The sequence below is a fragment of the Lynx canadensis genome, chromosome E3 (assembly GCF_007474595.2).
Source record: "Lynx canadensis isolate LIC74 chromosome E3, mLynCan4.pri.v2, whole genome shotgun sequence".
Lineage (NCBI taxonomy): Eukaryota > Metazoa > Chordata > Mammalia > Carnivora > Felidae > Lynx > Lynx canadensis.
This window is the reverse complement of record NC_044318.1, coordinates 32076529-32092738: the sequence shown is the minus strand read 5'-3', so window position 1 is coordinate 32092738 and position 16210 is coordinate 32076529. Positions and strand designations below refer to the sequence as shown.

Sequence of the window (16210 nt, the reverse complement as noted above, 5' to 3'; positions counted from 1 at the left end):
CCACAACCCCTGCAGTAACCCTCAGTTTGTTCTCTATATTTATGAGTCTCTTCTGTTTTGTCCCCCGGACGTCATTCATTTTCTGGTGGAATAATATTCCTTTGTGTGGACTCAGCCAATTGTGTTTATCCATTCATCTGTTGATGGATACTCGGGCTGTTTGTACCTTCTGGCAATTATGAATAATGCTCTGTGAATATTGACGTACAAGTATCCATTTGAGAATTTCTTTTCAATTCTCTTGGGTACGTACCTAGGAAGGGAATTCCTGAGCCATGTGGTAATTCCCTGTTGGACATTTTGAGGCACCACCAAACTCTTCCACACTGGTTGCACCTCTTACATTCCCACCCGCAATGACCTGGGTTCCAACACTCCACATCCTTGCTAACTTGTTATTCCCTCCCTATTAAAAAAAAAAAAAAATTCTAAGACAAAAACAAATGAAATTCTAGCCAGCCTAGTGGTTGTGAAGCGGTACCTCCTGGTTTTGATTTGCGTCTTTATTTTTTAAACATTTTTGGGGCACCTGGGTGGCTCAGTCAGTTAAGTGTCTGACTCTTGGTTTCAGCTCACGTCATGATCTCGTGATTTCGTGGGGCCAAGCCTGGCATTAGTCTCTGGGCTGACAGTGTGGAGCCTGCTTGGGATTCTCTCTCTCCCCCCTCTCTGCTCCTCCTCCACTCATGCTGTCTCTGTCTCTCTCAAAATAAATAAATAAACTTAAAAAAAAAAAAGTGTCGCATGCTCCACTGACTGAGCCAGCCAGGCACCCTACACCTTTTTAATGACTAATTATGTTGAGTATCTTTCCTTGTTCTTATTGGCTATTTATATATCTTCTTTGGAGAAATGTCTATGCAAGGCCGTTGCCCACTCTTCAATTGGGTTCTTGCTCATTTCTCATGCAGAACTGTCTAGCTATCTTATTCAAAGCCTAGCCTCCAGGGCTAGCTTTCCAAAACTGCCCTTTTTGTTTTGCTCATCAAAGCTGGCTGTCCTAATTGGAATTTTGCTGCCTTCTGTGTATCTATGTCATTTTGTCTTATTTTCACCATCACAACCAGAGGATGAAGGTAAAATCCTTCTCTGATTTTACACACGAGTCTTTGGCGATTGGCCAGGATCACACAACTGGTTAACTAGGGGAAGGGATTTGCAACCAGAGTAAATTCCCAAAAGCCCCACGCTCTTTCTACTAACTAGCTAGTCCTAGCTTGTCTCAAGATCTCCCAGTATTCTTATCTCTACTGCAGAAAAGGGAAACTACAGAGAAGGCTCTGGAGCTTCTCCGGATCACATAGAAAGGTCGGGGAATCAGATGTAGGGACTCCCACCCCAACCCACAAATCCTTGCCCGAGTCCCACCCGCTCAGTGCTCAGTGCCGCGGGCCCGGAGGGAGCCACACGGCTTGGCCTTTCCGGCCCAGTCGGGTCGCGCCTTCCAGCTGAGTCACCGCCCTGGCGCTGGCGGGGCGTGGCGGACAGAAAAAAAGCGAGTAGGAGCCCGTCCCGCGTGGGAACTGAAGCCCCACCCCTGGCTCCGCGCTAGCCTCCCGATTGGAGAGCCTGGGAACAGCACAGCCAATCACAGCAAGCTGCGAAGTGCCGTCGAGACGAACCTAAAGCAAAGGAGACGCCCTCTCCTCCCCTGGAAATAGCCCCTCCCGGGCGCACCCGTTGGAGCTTTTGGGAGTGTTCGGCCCCGGCCACTGGACGGGTGGGGCTGGCCGGAACCTGGGCCAGGGAGCCCTGGTGCAGCCTATCTCGGCGGCGTGGGAAGGAACGATGGGGAATGACCGCCGGGAGCTTGGAGTGCAGGCGACATTTTCTAGTCTGTGAGGCCTTTCCCAGCTTAAAAGACTGGCCCACCACTCGGGCCCGGCTGGGGTCTCCACTCTTGTTTCCAGAGGGGAGGATTAATCTACAGAGGCTTGTTGAAACTGTAAAGCCAGTTTTTGAGTGAACAAATTAGAGAAGGGCACCCTTGAACACTCCCAGACATGCACACTAGACTGAGAGTCTAACAACCAGCCGCGCTCTTAGAGGCACCCTAGCAAAGGCACGGGGGGGGGGGGGGGCCGCAGGGTCATACTCTGAGGATGTGGCCCATGTGGTCTCTGGAGTTGGCTCTCAGGGCTTTCGTGATATAGGCAAGGCTGGGAAGGTGATCTCTGGCTCTTAGTGGATTCTCAAACTCATAGTCAAGGCCAGATGCTCTGTCTCGGAGGCTGGCTCTGCCCCTCTCTCCAGCCACCCATCCTGGCCTCTGCTCCTGCTTGCACTTACTCTCAAAGACTCCTTGCAGTCTGTCTTTCCAGCTCACTCAGCTACTCATCAAATATTCTGAGCCCCTTCCTTGTGCCAGGCAGGGATGAAAAGCTCCATTGCAGGGCAAACCAGGTCTATGCTCTTCAAGAGTTTACAGTCCAGGCGGGAGATGAAGCAAAGATTCCATCAAAGCCTGATGAGCATGGCAATGGGAAAGAACAGTGTTAAGTGAGGGTCAGGTTACAGGGGCCCCTAATTTATACTGGGGGGAGGGGCCAGGGAAAACTTTGAGAGGAAAGTTACTTTTCAGAAGAAGAAAAGGAGGCTGGCCTTATTGGGGTGGGAGGAAAATCAGATGGCTGGAATGGAGGTTCAACCGAGATGGTGGGTTTAGAAGGGAGGAGAGCCTTGTAGGCTCATTAAAGATTATGAAGATTATCGCGAGGGTACCAGTTGGCTAACTAGCGGTTTATAAGCAGAGGAGAGACATAAGATCTGAATTTTATAAAGATCACCCTGGGCATCCTATGGAGAAGAGAGAGCTTGTCGGGTAATAATATAGAAGTAGAGAGACTAGAGACTGCCGCATTAATACAGGGGAGGTGAGGGTGGTTGGACTCTGGTGGGAGTGGTAGACAGTGAGCACAGGATGAGCTGTTGACCTGTCTAAAGGGAGCTCTAATGCTTCCTGGGTTCCTATTCATTCATTCATTCATTCATTCTCCCATTCAGCAAGTATTTGAGCACCACTCTGGCCCAGAAATGAATGCCCAGTCTGCCAGGGAAAGGGGCTGCTGTCTGACCCAGTCAGGATAGAAGGCAAGAGGTGATGTCTGCAGAGGGGTTGGCGCACTCCTCTTCTGTGACCCCACAAATGCACAGTATTTGGACATTGATGTGGGGGTTCCTACGCATTGCAGCCCTCACCGGGGCCTCGCCTCCTCTCTGCTGCCAGCCCGGAATTACTATTCCCGCTTGGCAGATGGATAACCCCATGCTCAGAAAAGGGACTACCCCAACCAAGGTCACTCACCTTGAGCTAAAGGCAGACTTGGAAACTGGGTATCCAGGTTCCCACAGCTTCTCTCCTGCCCCTGCAGTCTGGCTGCCCACATTTGGGTCGTTTCAGGCTCAGAGAACCCCTCCACACCGTCAGGCAGGGGAAGCTGCAGACAGAGGGGCGCCTGCTCCCTGCCTCTCTGAGCCCAGCTCCGGCCCTGAGATTGCTATATTATTAGCAACAGCCCATGGCTGCAAGGAGTGTAGGGCCTCCAGCTTGCCAGGGGACTTCGCATGCAATATCTCATTTGATCCATCTGGCCACACTGGCAAGTGAAGATTATTGTCCTCACTTTACAAGTGAAAAGACTGAGGTTTAAAGACAGTAATTATTATGCATCGTTGAGGTTCAAAGACTGGCAAATATGTATCCTTCGAACCCTGACCCCTTGCTACCGTGCTGGGCTCTGTAGGAGGCAAAGATGAACGGGGAGTGGGCTCTGCCTCCAGAAAGGAGACTATCTATAGGGATATAATGCATATACGTTCCTAGACCTTGTATAAGACCCCAGGGTGTGGGTCTTTGGAGAAGTGTTATGGGCTCAGAGGTGGAAAAAGGCCTCAATCCTAGTAGACGTTATGGGAAGCCTTCTGGAAGAGGGAACATTTAAGCCGGGGTTTGGATAGCTGGGGAGAGGGTGATTGATCCCCTCTGTGTCCTCTTCCCGCATCCTGGGCTCATCACACCTACCAGTGCACCTGGTAGACGTTCGACGTTTGAGTGAATGAAGGGGTAAATGAATGGCAGAGAGACTGGATGAGGCTAGGGTGCAGGTGGCCTTGGTGACCAGGAGCAAGAGTCTCTCCCAGTCCTGCTGCTGAGGGCTACTGTCTGGAGTAGAGCCCTTGGATGGTTAGGACAGAACGATGAAACTTGCCCGTCTACTTCCCTGTGGCTGTGGGGGTTGGCACCGAGCATAAGTGCCGGGGTTTGGAAGTAAGGGGAGCTGGATAGGAGCCCTTTACTGGTGGGATCTTTATCAGTTGTGCAACTCTGGGACCTGGGGTCACAACCTATTCTCCTGACTCACCACCACCCTCAGCCCAAACTGCTTGGCCAGATTTTTGGAACTAGCCCCAAAGGGTGCCAGGCACAGAAGGCATCTGTTCCCTTCATGTTCCTGTTGGACCTGAAGGACACTGTGACGTCCCAGCTCACCCAGGTCCCTGTTTCTGCGGAGCAGGTGAAAACATGTCAGAATCACTGAGGACCGGGGTGGTGGTTCTCATTTTAGAGCTGGGAATGAAGACAACCCAGGGAACTCGATGGCCTCGAGACCTCACAGCTAGTGAGAGGCAGAGCTGGGGTCCGTGTCTCCAAAGCAGAGCCCTTCCTCACCCCCCTGCTGTCCTTGAGGAAGCTCCGAGGGCGCACCCCACCATCGGCCTATTGGGAAACAGGGTCAGCTGGCCGGGCTTTCTGCAGCGCGTCGTGCAGATGGGAGAGACGGCCCAGCTGCCCTGCCTGGCGGCCTCTCGCCCTCCCAAAGCAGCCATCCATCTTGCACTGATTGGGTCCAGCCCAGCAGCTTCCCGGATGAGCCGTGGGCACCTGGCCAGCCTGCTCAGCACCTTCTCTCCCCGTCTCTGTCTCAGGCGGTCTGTCTTCCTGTCCGTCCCTCTGTTGAATCCTTGTCTCTCTCGTTCTCTCTCTCTCTCTGGGTCTGTTGTCTCTACCACAGTGTGTCTATCTCTCTGTCATTACCGTTCTCTAATCTCTGGTTTTTTCGGGGGGGGGACGGACGGAGCTCAGCCTCAGGACCTTCTCCCTGCTCTTTCCCCTGCCTTGGGAGGATCCCCAGGACATCCAGCCCCTTGGGAATGCTCTCTACTCTGCATAACCCAGTGGATAAAAAAACTACTAAAAACAAAACAACCCCCCCAAAAAAAAACCAAAAAAGCAAAACAAAACAAAAAAACCCACAAACGACCAAGCAGGGTACACCGTGGTCACGCTCCTATTTGTTCAAGCCCTTGACTTCCTCTTCCCTTTGTTATGAAGCTCAAGAGGGCCTGAATCGTACCCATCTCGGAGGCGGAAGTGTGCCCCAGAGATCAGTTAGGGGAACAAGATGTGTGAGTGGCAGGCCTCTGTGCCAGGCAGAAGGGAGAGGTATGAAGGTCCAAGCCATGAGGTGTCCTGCCAGTTCTGCTCCTTCCAAATGCCTCGAGCAAGTCCCCTTCCTTGGGGCTCAGGCCTTGCAGCTCTGTGACTCACCCCTTTGCCCAAACAGCCGGTCCCGGGTGGCATTCCTGAGGCCTGTGGCCTGACGGGAGTTTGCCCTTTCCCCAGGCCCTGCCTCCTGGGATTCCAGCATCCACAGGACAAGCGTCTTGCATCAGAGCCTCCAGGGGAAGCTCTTTAACCTTTAACCTTAGCCATGACTACTCCCCAGAATTTTCTTCAGGCCTTGGGGGTCCTCTGAGAATGACGACACTCCTGTGTCACATCCACGTCCCTCCGCCCCACTCCCTGCTCTTCCCTGTCCCTGAGGCCTCCCGCGCCTGACTCCCTCCTGGCCTCTATTTCCCTTACCTAGCTCAGTCCTTGGCCCATCTGGGCCCTCACTCCTTTGCTATATCAGGCTCCCTCCCTGTCCCCCAGACCCTTGGCCCCTCAACAACTTGGCCACAGCTGACCACTGCCTGCTCCGGGTGATCTGACCTTCGCCTTCTTAGCTAAGACTCACATTGCCAGGGCTGCAGGTGAAAAGCACAAGTCTGTGCGGACAGGGGCCCTGTGTGGTGGCCTCTGGGTCCAGCCAGTCCTGGAATGGCCGGTCTTTCCCCAGCTCACTCCCCCATCCTCCCCAGATACTTCCTCAAACCTCCCTCCTCCTCTCATGACTCAGCAGCGAATGACTTCAGCTTCTCCTTCTCAGAGAAAGAGGTTCCCAGGAACCTCCCTGCTTTTCACTCAGAGACCCATCCACCCACCTGCCATCCCAGCTGACCCCTCATCTGGGGACCCTGCCCTCTCCCACCTCAGCTCACCCCCCTGTCCCTCCCAGTCCTCTCCTCTTCCAGCCACTCCTCTGAGCATTGAAACAACCCTCAGCCTCCTCCGGAACAAATAAAACCCTCCCTCTGCCTCAGCTGCCAGAACATAGGCTTCTCCCTCCTTCATCTGACCATTAAATTGCTGATGAAAGCAGTCGGCTCCACATTTTAACTCTTCACCCCTTTACCCCTTGCTGTCCAGATTGCTGGCCTAGGTCAACAAGGACGCCCTAACTCAAGAAAAGGCCTTCCTGGGGCTCCTGGGTGGCTCAGTGGGTTGAATGTCTGACTTCGGCTCAGGTCATGATCCCGTGGTTCGTGCGTTTGAGCCCCGCATCGGGCTTTGCACTGACAGTGTGGAGCCTACCTCAGATCCTCTGTCTCCCTCTCTCTCTGCCCCTCCCCTGCTTGCTCTCTCGCTCTCTCTCTCAAAAATAAATATTGAGAAAGAAAGAAAGAAAGAAAGAAAGAAAGAAAGAAAGAAAGAGTCTTCCTTTCTGCCCTCACATGAGTTTTCTGCAGGCATCTGGCAACATGGCCATAGAGCACCAGGAGGATCTGGTGATCACATCATTCCATGATCCCTGAGACACAGGAACTCTGGTTTTCCTGGTGCTCCCTCCAGGTCTCCTCTTGAGCCCATGCGTGAGGGCCTGCTGTTTCAGATTTCTACTTCCGGCCCCAACCTGGGCATCTCATTCGGATATTCTTTCTTTCTTTCAACTAAATTAAATTTTAAATTTTATTAATTTGTTTTTTTATATTTTCAGCCCAGCATAGTTAACATACATATAGTGCTGTATCAGTTTCGTGTGTGCAATACAATGATTCAACAACCCTATACTTAGATACTTTTTTTTTTTAATTTATTTATTTTTGAGAGAGAGAGCGAGCACGAGTGGGGGAGGGGCAGAGAGAGAGGGAGAGAGAATCCCAAGCAGGCTCTGCCATGTGAGGCGGAGCCGGATGCAGGGCTCAGACTCAGGAACTGTGAGATCATGACTTCAGCTGAAACCAAGAGTCAGACGTTTAACTGACTGAGCCACCCAGGCGCCCCTAGATACGCTTTCACACTTGTCACTTCCCAACTGAGCCCATCACCTTTCCCTTAAGCCTGTTCTATCTCGGAGAATGGGATCATCTTGGGAGTCATGCTGGGTATGTCCCACCTCCCACAGCCACTACAACGGCCGGCCCTGACCCAGCCTCCCACCTCTCACAGGAACCCCCCAAGTGGTCTCCCTCCCTCTGGCCTTCTTCTCATCCAGTCCATCCTCTGTCCCAGCTGCCACAGTACCTGTGTTCTAAAATGCCAATTTTTTCTGCCTTGCGTGAAACCTCTCCTAGCTGAAGATTCTGAAGGGCTGGTCCATTCTGAGATTCCCAACCTTGGTTCCTCTTGGCACCTTTTTACTTGTTCTCTCCTCCCTAGAACCCAGGAAAGCCCCGTGATATCACAGATAGCCAGCAAAGCCCCGTGACATCATTGGGTGCTTCTGATCTGCACGGGAGAACCTGAGTTCAGATCATTTTAGAGAAGGTATCAAAATGTAAAGGTTTTAGTATTAGCCCAAGTGGCTTGTTTTGACCTGATGCGTCATGAGTCATTGGCTCCTCATTTGGCAAAGGAGGGACAGAGTTCCAGAGAAGAGAAGTAATTTGTTTAAAGTTATTCAGCAAGTCATTAGTGGAGCAGTTCTGTTCACTGTCCCAGGGCCCGGAACCCAGCATGGATGGCCACCCCTGTGGGCTGTACACCTGGAAACTGCGGTCCCTCCAACTTCTCTGGGAGGGCTTTTGCTCTGATTCACTCCCCTAGAGACCACACTCCTTCCTGTGAATGAGTAAGTCACTTACTTCCTCCCTCCGTTAGAAACAGACCCAGCTGGGGGTGCCTGGGGGGCTCAGTCGGTTGAGTGTCCACCTTTGGCTCAGGTCATGATCTCACGGTTCGTGAGTTTGAGCCCTGCATCTGAAAGTGCAGAGCCGGCTTCAGATCCTCTGTCCCCCTCTCTCTGTCCCTCCCCCACTTGTGCGCCCTCTCCCTCAAAAATAAACATTGAAAAAAGTTAAAAAAAAAAACAACACTGGAACATTGAAAAAACAAAGAAACATTGAAAAAAGTTAAAAACAAAACAAAACAAAAACAAAAACCAAGAGGGGCGCCTGGATGGCTCAGTCAGTTGAGCCCCTGACTTCGGCTCAGGTCATGGTCTCATGGGGTTTGTGAGTTAGAGCCCACGTCAGGCTCTGTGCTGACAGCTCAGAGCCTGGAGCCTGCTTCATACTCTGCGTCTCCCTCTCTCTGCTCCTCCCCTGCTCCCACCCTGTCTCTCTCTTTCTCTCTCAAAACTAAATAAAAACATCAAAAAAGAAAAAAAAAAGAAATAGGCCCAGCTGGGTGCTTCCAGATGGTGGATAAGGAGTAAGAGACACATGAACCTCCTTTATGACCCAAAGCCTCCACTTACTAGCTGTGTGACCTGGACAGGTTACTTATCTTCTGTGTGCCTTGGGCTCCTCATCTGTGCTATGGGTTCTCTAGTGTCTATAGAGGCATGGGAACAATCACATCCGCTCTCCTGTTCTTTTTTCTCACCTATTGGCCTTTCCCGGCTCTCTGAGATTAGAGACTAAGGTGAGGACTTGGGGGGAGGAGCATCGATTATAGACCCCCAGGTAAGACTTGGATGTAGCTGGGCACCTACCCAGCCTGGGTTGGGGGAAGGGGCACCGCTGCCGTGAGGTTGGAGACCAAACCCCTCTTTGTCACGAAGTGTCCTTCGGCCTCGTAGAAGCCTCTGTGCGCAGGGAATCAGTACTGCGTGTCCTGGCAATGTCTTTTTGGCCATCTTTCCGTTTGCATCGCATATCAGGCACTCTGGAGGCAGAAAAGCATGTGCTCAAACCTACTTTCCGCTGCTGGGGAAACCGTCCAGTGTGGAGACCACAGGGCTTCAGCGTTCTGGCCTTACACATAAAAGGTTTTTGGGGAGAAGCCTTCTCCTCCTTCTTGCAATGCTGGGAGGCAGAAAGAGGAACAATGGACAGATGCTCTGGGAACAGGAGTGCTGTCCCGAAGAGGAAGGGGGACCTCAGGAGAACAGCAAATGATCTGTGGCTGGAGGGGTGCTAGCAAGGGCCGACACCCAGGAGGTGGGGTGCCGCGTAAGGAAGGGATTCCTCTCCTGGACTAACAGGAGTCCTCCTATTGTCCCTTCCGATTATGAACCCCAAACTCCAGGAAGACGGAGAGGAAGCCTGGCTGGGCCCGAAACTCAGAGCACGGTGCAGGCCCCATGCTCTCGAGTCGTCTTGGCTCACTCGAGGCTTGGCATGGAGGGAGTGCCTCTGGCCCCTGCCTGTCCCGGGGCCCGGAGTGAGGAGTTGGTGCGGAGTGTCTGTCCCCTGGTGCAGCCTGGGCTCCCGACTGCCTGCTGCGTCAGCACCAGTGTTCCTATTACATGACCGAGTGGGATTTGCACTCTGGAAGCATTAGTGCTGGGCTGACTCGGCAGAATGGCCAACACGAGAAAATGCCAGTTCCCCCACCTCTCCCAGCCAGTTCTCAGAAGGACTCATGGCCGCTTGACTTCCTCTTCAGGCAACCCAGCCTCTCCTCCTTCAAAGCCGCCAGGGCCTTTTGAGGTTACCCTGGCAGACCATGGGTGATAGGAAGAATCCCCCAGAGAGCTTTGAAAGCATACAGTTCCCCGGACCCCACCCTTAGAGATTCTGACCCAGGATGTCTAAGCTGCACCTGGGACTCTATATTCTCGACACACTCCCCCAACCCCAGGTATTGGGAAGCAGTGATGTCCAGCCAGCTTGAGAATCACTGTTTATCTGCTGACCCTTGACCCCTGATTCCTGCCCCAAGCCCTCCAGACCCGCTCGTGTCATCACCATACAGCTCCAGCTGATGGAGAAATTGCTTCCTTGAGATGAGCAGGCATTGGTGGGCTCCCTGAAGCTTGCAATCCTCCAAAGATAGAAAGGTCCACCTCACTCCGTGTGATCAGTTGGCAGGCTGCCACCGCCTCATCACTATCAGTCTCCCACGAGTCCTCCGTTGGAGTTCGAAGCCTCAGAACGCTGCTTCAGACCCCTCTACCAAGTCAAAGAACATATTCCTGCCATCGTACAATTCAGAGAGCAGGGTGGAGATTTCTCTTTAAGATTCGGTGGGGAGGGTCACCTGGGTGGCTCAGTCGGTTGAGTGGTTGAGCATCTGATTCTTGACTTCAGCTGAGATCATGATCTCATGTTTCATGAGTTCGAGCCCCATGTTGGGCTCAGTGCAGAGCCTGGTTGGGATCCTCTCCCTCCCTGTCCCCCTGGCCCTCCCCCACTCGTGCTCTAACTCCCTCTCAAAAAATTAAATAAACTTAAACAGAAAAAGATTCAGTAGGGAATCTGAGGTCCAGATTGGTGAAGCATTTGGCCCAAGTTTACATAGCTGAGTTTTGGGAGAAGATCCTAGCTCAGGCGCCTCTGCTCTGGAACACCTATCTCTTTCTTTTCACTTTATTATTATTATTTTAAAGATTATTTATTTATTTATTTAATGTTTATTTACCTAATGCTTATTTATTTTTGAGAGAGAGAGAGCATGAGTAAGGTAGGGCAGAGAAAGAGATAGACACAGAATCTGAAGCAGGCTCCAGGCTCTGAGCTGTCTACACAGAGCCCGACGCAGGGCTCGAACCCACGAACCATGAGATCATGACCTGAGAGGAAGTCGAACAGAGCCACCCAGGCACCCCTATTTATTTTTTGACAGAAAGTGCACCACAGCAAGTTGGGGAGGGGCAGAGAGAGAGGGAGAGAGAAATGCCAAGCAGGCTCTACATTGTCAGCACAGAGCCCAGCACAGGGCTCGAACTCACGAACTGCAAGATTACAACCTGAACTGAAACCGAGAGTCAGATGCTTAACCCACTGAGCCACCCAGGTGCACCAGGAACGCCCATCTCTTGGGAATGGCACAGTTTATCTCTTTGTTTGAGACAATGACCCTTTTTTTTTTTTTTTTTTTTACTGTGACAGACATTCCATTGGTGTGGTAAATTTTGAATTTGGTTCTTTTTAGGGGAATGCAAAACTTAAAATATAAAGATATGTCAGGAGCACCTGGATGGCTTAGTTGATGAAGCATGTGACTCTGGATCTCAGGATTATAAGTTCAAGCCTCACATTGGATGTAGAATTACTTAAAAAAAAAAAAAAGAAAGACAATGAAATCTTCAAAAAAAAAATATAGAGATCTATTAGACTTTTCAATCTCTTCCTCTTCATAGGAGATTTTAGGGGATTTGAGACTTTGGTCCTGGAGTAGGGAAGCTGGTTTGGTGAGGAGTGGTCAGCCTCCAGGGAGTCAGAACAGAGAATTTCTGCTGGTAGTGAGCCCCATGTCAACAGGCCCTTCTTTGAAATCCTATACAGATGCTCTTCAAAACTATCCTTTCTGGCCATAGCCCTATCTGTTCCTGGGATTGTTTACGGTTCTGCTTTCCCGAGTTTTTGCTGCAACTTGCCCATGACCATTGCTTTTGGGGTAAAACTTTTCAAATCCCCCTCAAGAGGCTAGACCATCACCGGGCCAATCCTTTCTCGAAGTGGAGAGTCCCTTTCATTGAACCAAACTGACCTGAAAACCTGCTCCATGCTAGGCTTGGAGCTCAGAGGTGGCTCAGGTGGAGCTCTGTCTTTGAGGAACCCGTTTGTAAGACCTCAGGGAAAGACAGACTCATACATATAAGGGTAATAAGGAGATTTAAACCCCTTGCCGGAAGTATTGTAGCATAGGAGCCGGTAGGGGCTCCAAAAGGGAGCAGTTCAGTTTAACTTACAGTATCTGAGTCTGAAAGATAGGAGGTAAGGATTGAATGGGGGTAGGAGTAGAAGGAGTTCCCTGCAGAAGGCATAGCTTTTGAGAAGGCCCAGAGTTGGACGACGGTACTACATGGCTAGGAAATGCCCATCGAGTGCCCTGTGAAAAATGAAGCTAGAGACGTGGGCAGGGGCCCTTAGGAAAGCCTTGAACTCCAGGCTAAAGCAAAGTGACTTTGGCCCATATGCAAGGGGAGTGACATGTATGGTGGAGCCAAGGCAAGGGAAGGAGAAGATGGGATGTCTATTTGGAAAGATCTTTTAGATCTTTTACTGGAGAGCCTGGGAAGACATTGAAGCGGGCCAGCTGAAAGGCTGTTTGCCACCGGCTGGCAGATCTTAAGAAGCAGCCGTCTAATTCTATTCTTTTATAGATGCACAGTCTGAGGCCCAGAGAGGTCAAGTGACTTGCTCAAGGTCACCCAGCAAGATCAATAGCAAAGTCAAGGCTTCAACCTGTGGGTCCTGCCTCCCACCACAGCCTTCCTTCACCGCCCCACACTCCTCAGGAGGGTGGGCCACCCACTGAGATTTCTTTTTCGTCCTTTGCTTCTGAATCTGTTATGTGCTCTGCCCCTACCACAGCCCAACCCTCGAGGAGAGTGACAGGGAAGTGTTCCCAGAGGACAGGGCGGGGAGTATTGCCTGCTTCAGAAGATGTTGCTGCTGCTGCTGCCACCGCTGCTGCCGCCTCCCCGCCAATCAGGGAGCTTTGTAGCCGCAGGAGGAAGCCAGGAGCCAGGGGATGGGACTGCAGTGATTTATGACTGCACAGAAACAGCAGGACACTAATGTCTCTGGCCGGCCTACTTGTCTGCCAGCTCAGCCAGAGAGCATGGATCTAAAGGTCACGTCCTCCAGGGCTGGAGATGGGGCAGAGGGTCAGCCATGCAGGGTGCTTGCCCAGGGCCCTCGTGTCAGGCCCATCACCAGAGGGCAAGGCCCCTCCCTTCCTGAGCAGATGCCAAAGGGTAGATCCTCACAGCCTGGGCAGGGAAGGGTGCCCTTGCCATTGGGAGTCTGGACGATCTCCCTGGGTTTGAATTCAGTCACTGATCATCTCAGTCACTGATGTGTGATCTTTGGCTGGTCATACAGCCTCTCCGTGCCTCAGCTTCCCGATCTACAAAACAGGGATGATTTTGAGCCTCTCAATCCTTGGGATTGAATCATCTCCCAGGTCTGCAGGTACAGATTCCCTGTTGCCGCGGCTAAAGAAGAGGAACAAGCCGAATCTAGAACTTTGTCTTGTCGCGGCTGGGTGGGGCATCTAGCGCTCACTTCGTTTGATTTCTCACTTCAAAGTTGGGGAAATTAAAACCCTGAGAAGGGGCAGGCTTTGCACACAGAGCCGGGGGGGGGGGTGAGGGGGGGGGCAAGCAGAAGCCAGGATGCTAGTTTTCCACCTCCTTGCTCCAGGTGTTTTTCAGCAGTACCAGGCAGTGGCGAAAGAAGCCAGAAGATTAAGCCATTTGTTCTGTGTAATGTCACTCTACCTCTGAAGCAGCCCTCTCAACATCCAGGCACGGCTGGGCTGCTGCAGCTTTAAGCTTAGAGACTCAAAAAAAAAAAAAAAAAAAAAAATCAAAAAGGAAAGGAGGGCAGGGCCAGCTCTCCCCTGCACCATTGGAGGGAAGCTTTGATGTGGGGACTGCAGATGTCATTCCTCTTTGGCTTTGGAACATCCTTTTCTTTGCATCTGCTTTCTTTTCCCAACCAGATTTGGCCTGGATTTTTATAGTGATAATAATAATAATAATAATTATTATTTTAATGCACATTAAACTGGTGGGGGAAGGAACTGATGTGGAGAGGTCAGAGAGGCAGCCTGAAATGAGCCAGGAAGTTCCCAAGATTTTGCATCTGGGGCCTGAATCATTGACACATTTAATGCACAGGAGGACAAGCAGGGTTGGCTATGAGGGCTCATTGCCACGGACCTGCGATGCCCAGGCCTGGACCAGAGAGGAAGAGAGAGGAAGAGGAATGACTTGGTGAACACTCATGTAGGAGAAACTAGGAGACAGGAGAAGGGGGAGAGTTTATTCACCCCCAGGACTGCATTTTGCTGAGTGTTGTAGTAAGAGAGGAGGGACTAGATGCTATGTCAGTGGTGGGGAGAGCAATTTCTAGACCCTCTCCTCACTCAGTCCATCTCCTCCACTTCTGCGGGGGCAGCCTCCCTAAAGTGCATGCATTCATTAATTCATTTCTTTATTTCATACATTCTACAGATTTACTGTGTGCCAGGCACCGTGCAGTGCTCTGAGGAGGCCACGATGATGGACGCAGGATGCAAATCTCATCATTTTTTGCCCTCGTTAAAATCTCTCACAGGCTTCCTACTTATTTCAGGATAAGGACTTCACTCCCTTGCCTGCCATTCAGGGCTCCTCCTGTTCTGGCTCCCGACTCCATCCCCAACCCCGCTCCCGGTCACTTAAGGCAACAAACACTTTGGATTCTTTGCCTAACAATAAATATGTCAGGGGAAAACGTGCCTCTGAGTCCTGCTGCCTGTGTCCTTTCCATGCTCTCAAATGCTACACATCCTTTTAAGAGCTGGGTTGGAAATGTTACCAACCTTCCTGGAGAAGCTTTTCAGAACCTCTTTCTATCCAGCCTGAAAGAATTAACAAACAAACGAACAAACAAAACTTAACAGCACTTAAAACATTCTAAATTCCTTGAGGGCAGGATTCTGTGCCCTCTTCCTCTACCATCTAGCATAGAGCCTGAATAGTCCTTCACAGAGACTCCTTCATTCTAGATTCTCATACACAACACTTCATATCCTGTTGTTTTAACTCCTTATCACTTCCTAACATTTTACTCGACATATTTATCTTTATCTTACCTGTTTTTTGGGGGGTAGGGTTTTTTTGTGTCGTTCCTTGCTGTACCCCATTGCTTAGAACAGTGCTTGGAACACAGTAGGTGCTCAACAGATAACTGCCGGGAAAAAAAAAATGAAGCCAATAAAATGTGCAGTCAAAACTATGGATGTGTAAGCTCCACGGAACGTTGAAAATGGAAGCATATGAGCAAGAATTTGTCAGCCCGACCTCAGTGTGTGCGTCTTAGGTGGGGAGAGAAGGGTTGGTCAACCCTCAGATAACAACCTCATGTGAAGCATACAGTAGGCTCTTGGCAACAGAACTTAATCTTTGACACTCCATGCTGGAGAGGAAGGAGCTCCCCCGGGGGTCAGCCTGAAGACAGCTGCATCCTTTCTGTAAATTAAACAGTATGCCCGGCCAGTATTTGTCCTTCCATGTTTTCACCTCATCGGGTCCAAGAACCTCAAAGTGCGTGTGGGGAAATGGAAGCTGTGGGGGAGGGTGACAGTTTAGCTCCCAATATTAAGCTCCGTAATTCAACCCATCCTGCCGGCGGGCACCACCCTGGCAAATTTGGACCTACGGTGGACGCGTGTCCTCTCCTCTGTCCCTCCTTGGCCTGCTGCTACTTTATCTCTGAGACGGGGTCCAGGGCTGAGGTCCCGGCCCCCTCACCTCGTAATTTCCCGGAGAATATGGGGCGGGGCCGTGAATCAGCACTCGCTAAGACTGAAGCAGCCTCAGTCCCCGCCAGGGGTCCCCCGTGGCCGCGGAATTAGAACCCCTCCCTTCACCTCCGCTCGCGCGCTATGACCATTGGGAGATGTAGTCCTAACTGCCCCTTTGTCCTTGATCTCTCCAACATATCACCCCACTGCCGGGCAAACTACAATTCCCAGGGGCCCACGCGCTGGGGACCTGGCAGGGCGGGGGCGGTGTGAGGGGCGAGGTTGGGGGTGATCTGGAGAAGCTGAGGCGCAGGAACCGGGGTAAAGTGAAGAACGGGGAGCACTGTGCGGGGAGGCAGCGGGGAAGGGAGGGACGCCCAGAAAGCGAAGGTAAGCTGAGTTGGGGAGGAGAAGCCCGAGAGGCGGAAGGGCCGGGGCGGGGCCGGGGCGGGGTGCGCGGGCGGGTAGGCGGGACCGTCT

At 51.6% G+C, this 16210-nt stretch overlaps 2 long non-coding RNA genes across 3 annotated transcripts; one reads left to right on the top strand and one right to left on the bottom strand.

Annotated features, from left to right (window-relative positions):
* LOC115504350 lies at positions 1–6119 on the bottom strand. 2 transcript variants are annotated; one of them, XR_004343052.1, is made up of 3 exons: positions 3305–6119; positions 2290–2464; positions 1–253 (listed from the first exon to the last, which is right to left on the bottom strand). It is a non-coding gene; the product is annotated as an uncharacterized LOC115504350 (long non-coding RNA). The 2 variants fall into 2 exon arrangements; XR_004343053.1 differs by having other exon boundaries at positions 151–190.
* Positions 6120–8011: 1892 nt separating this feature from the next.
* Positions 8012–14722, top strand: LOC115504427. The gene is made up of 2 exons (XR_003965692.1): positions 8012–8174; positions 14457–14722. It is a non-coding gene; the product is annotated as an uncharacterized LOC115504427 (long non-coding RNA).
* Positions 14723–16210: the final 1488 nt, after the last annotated feature.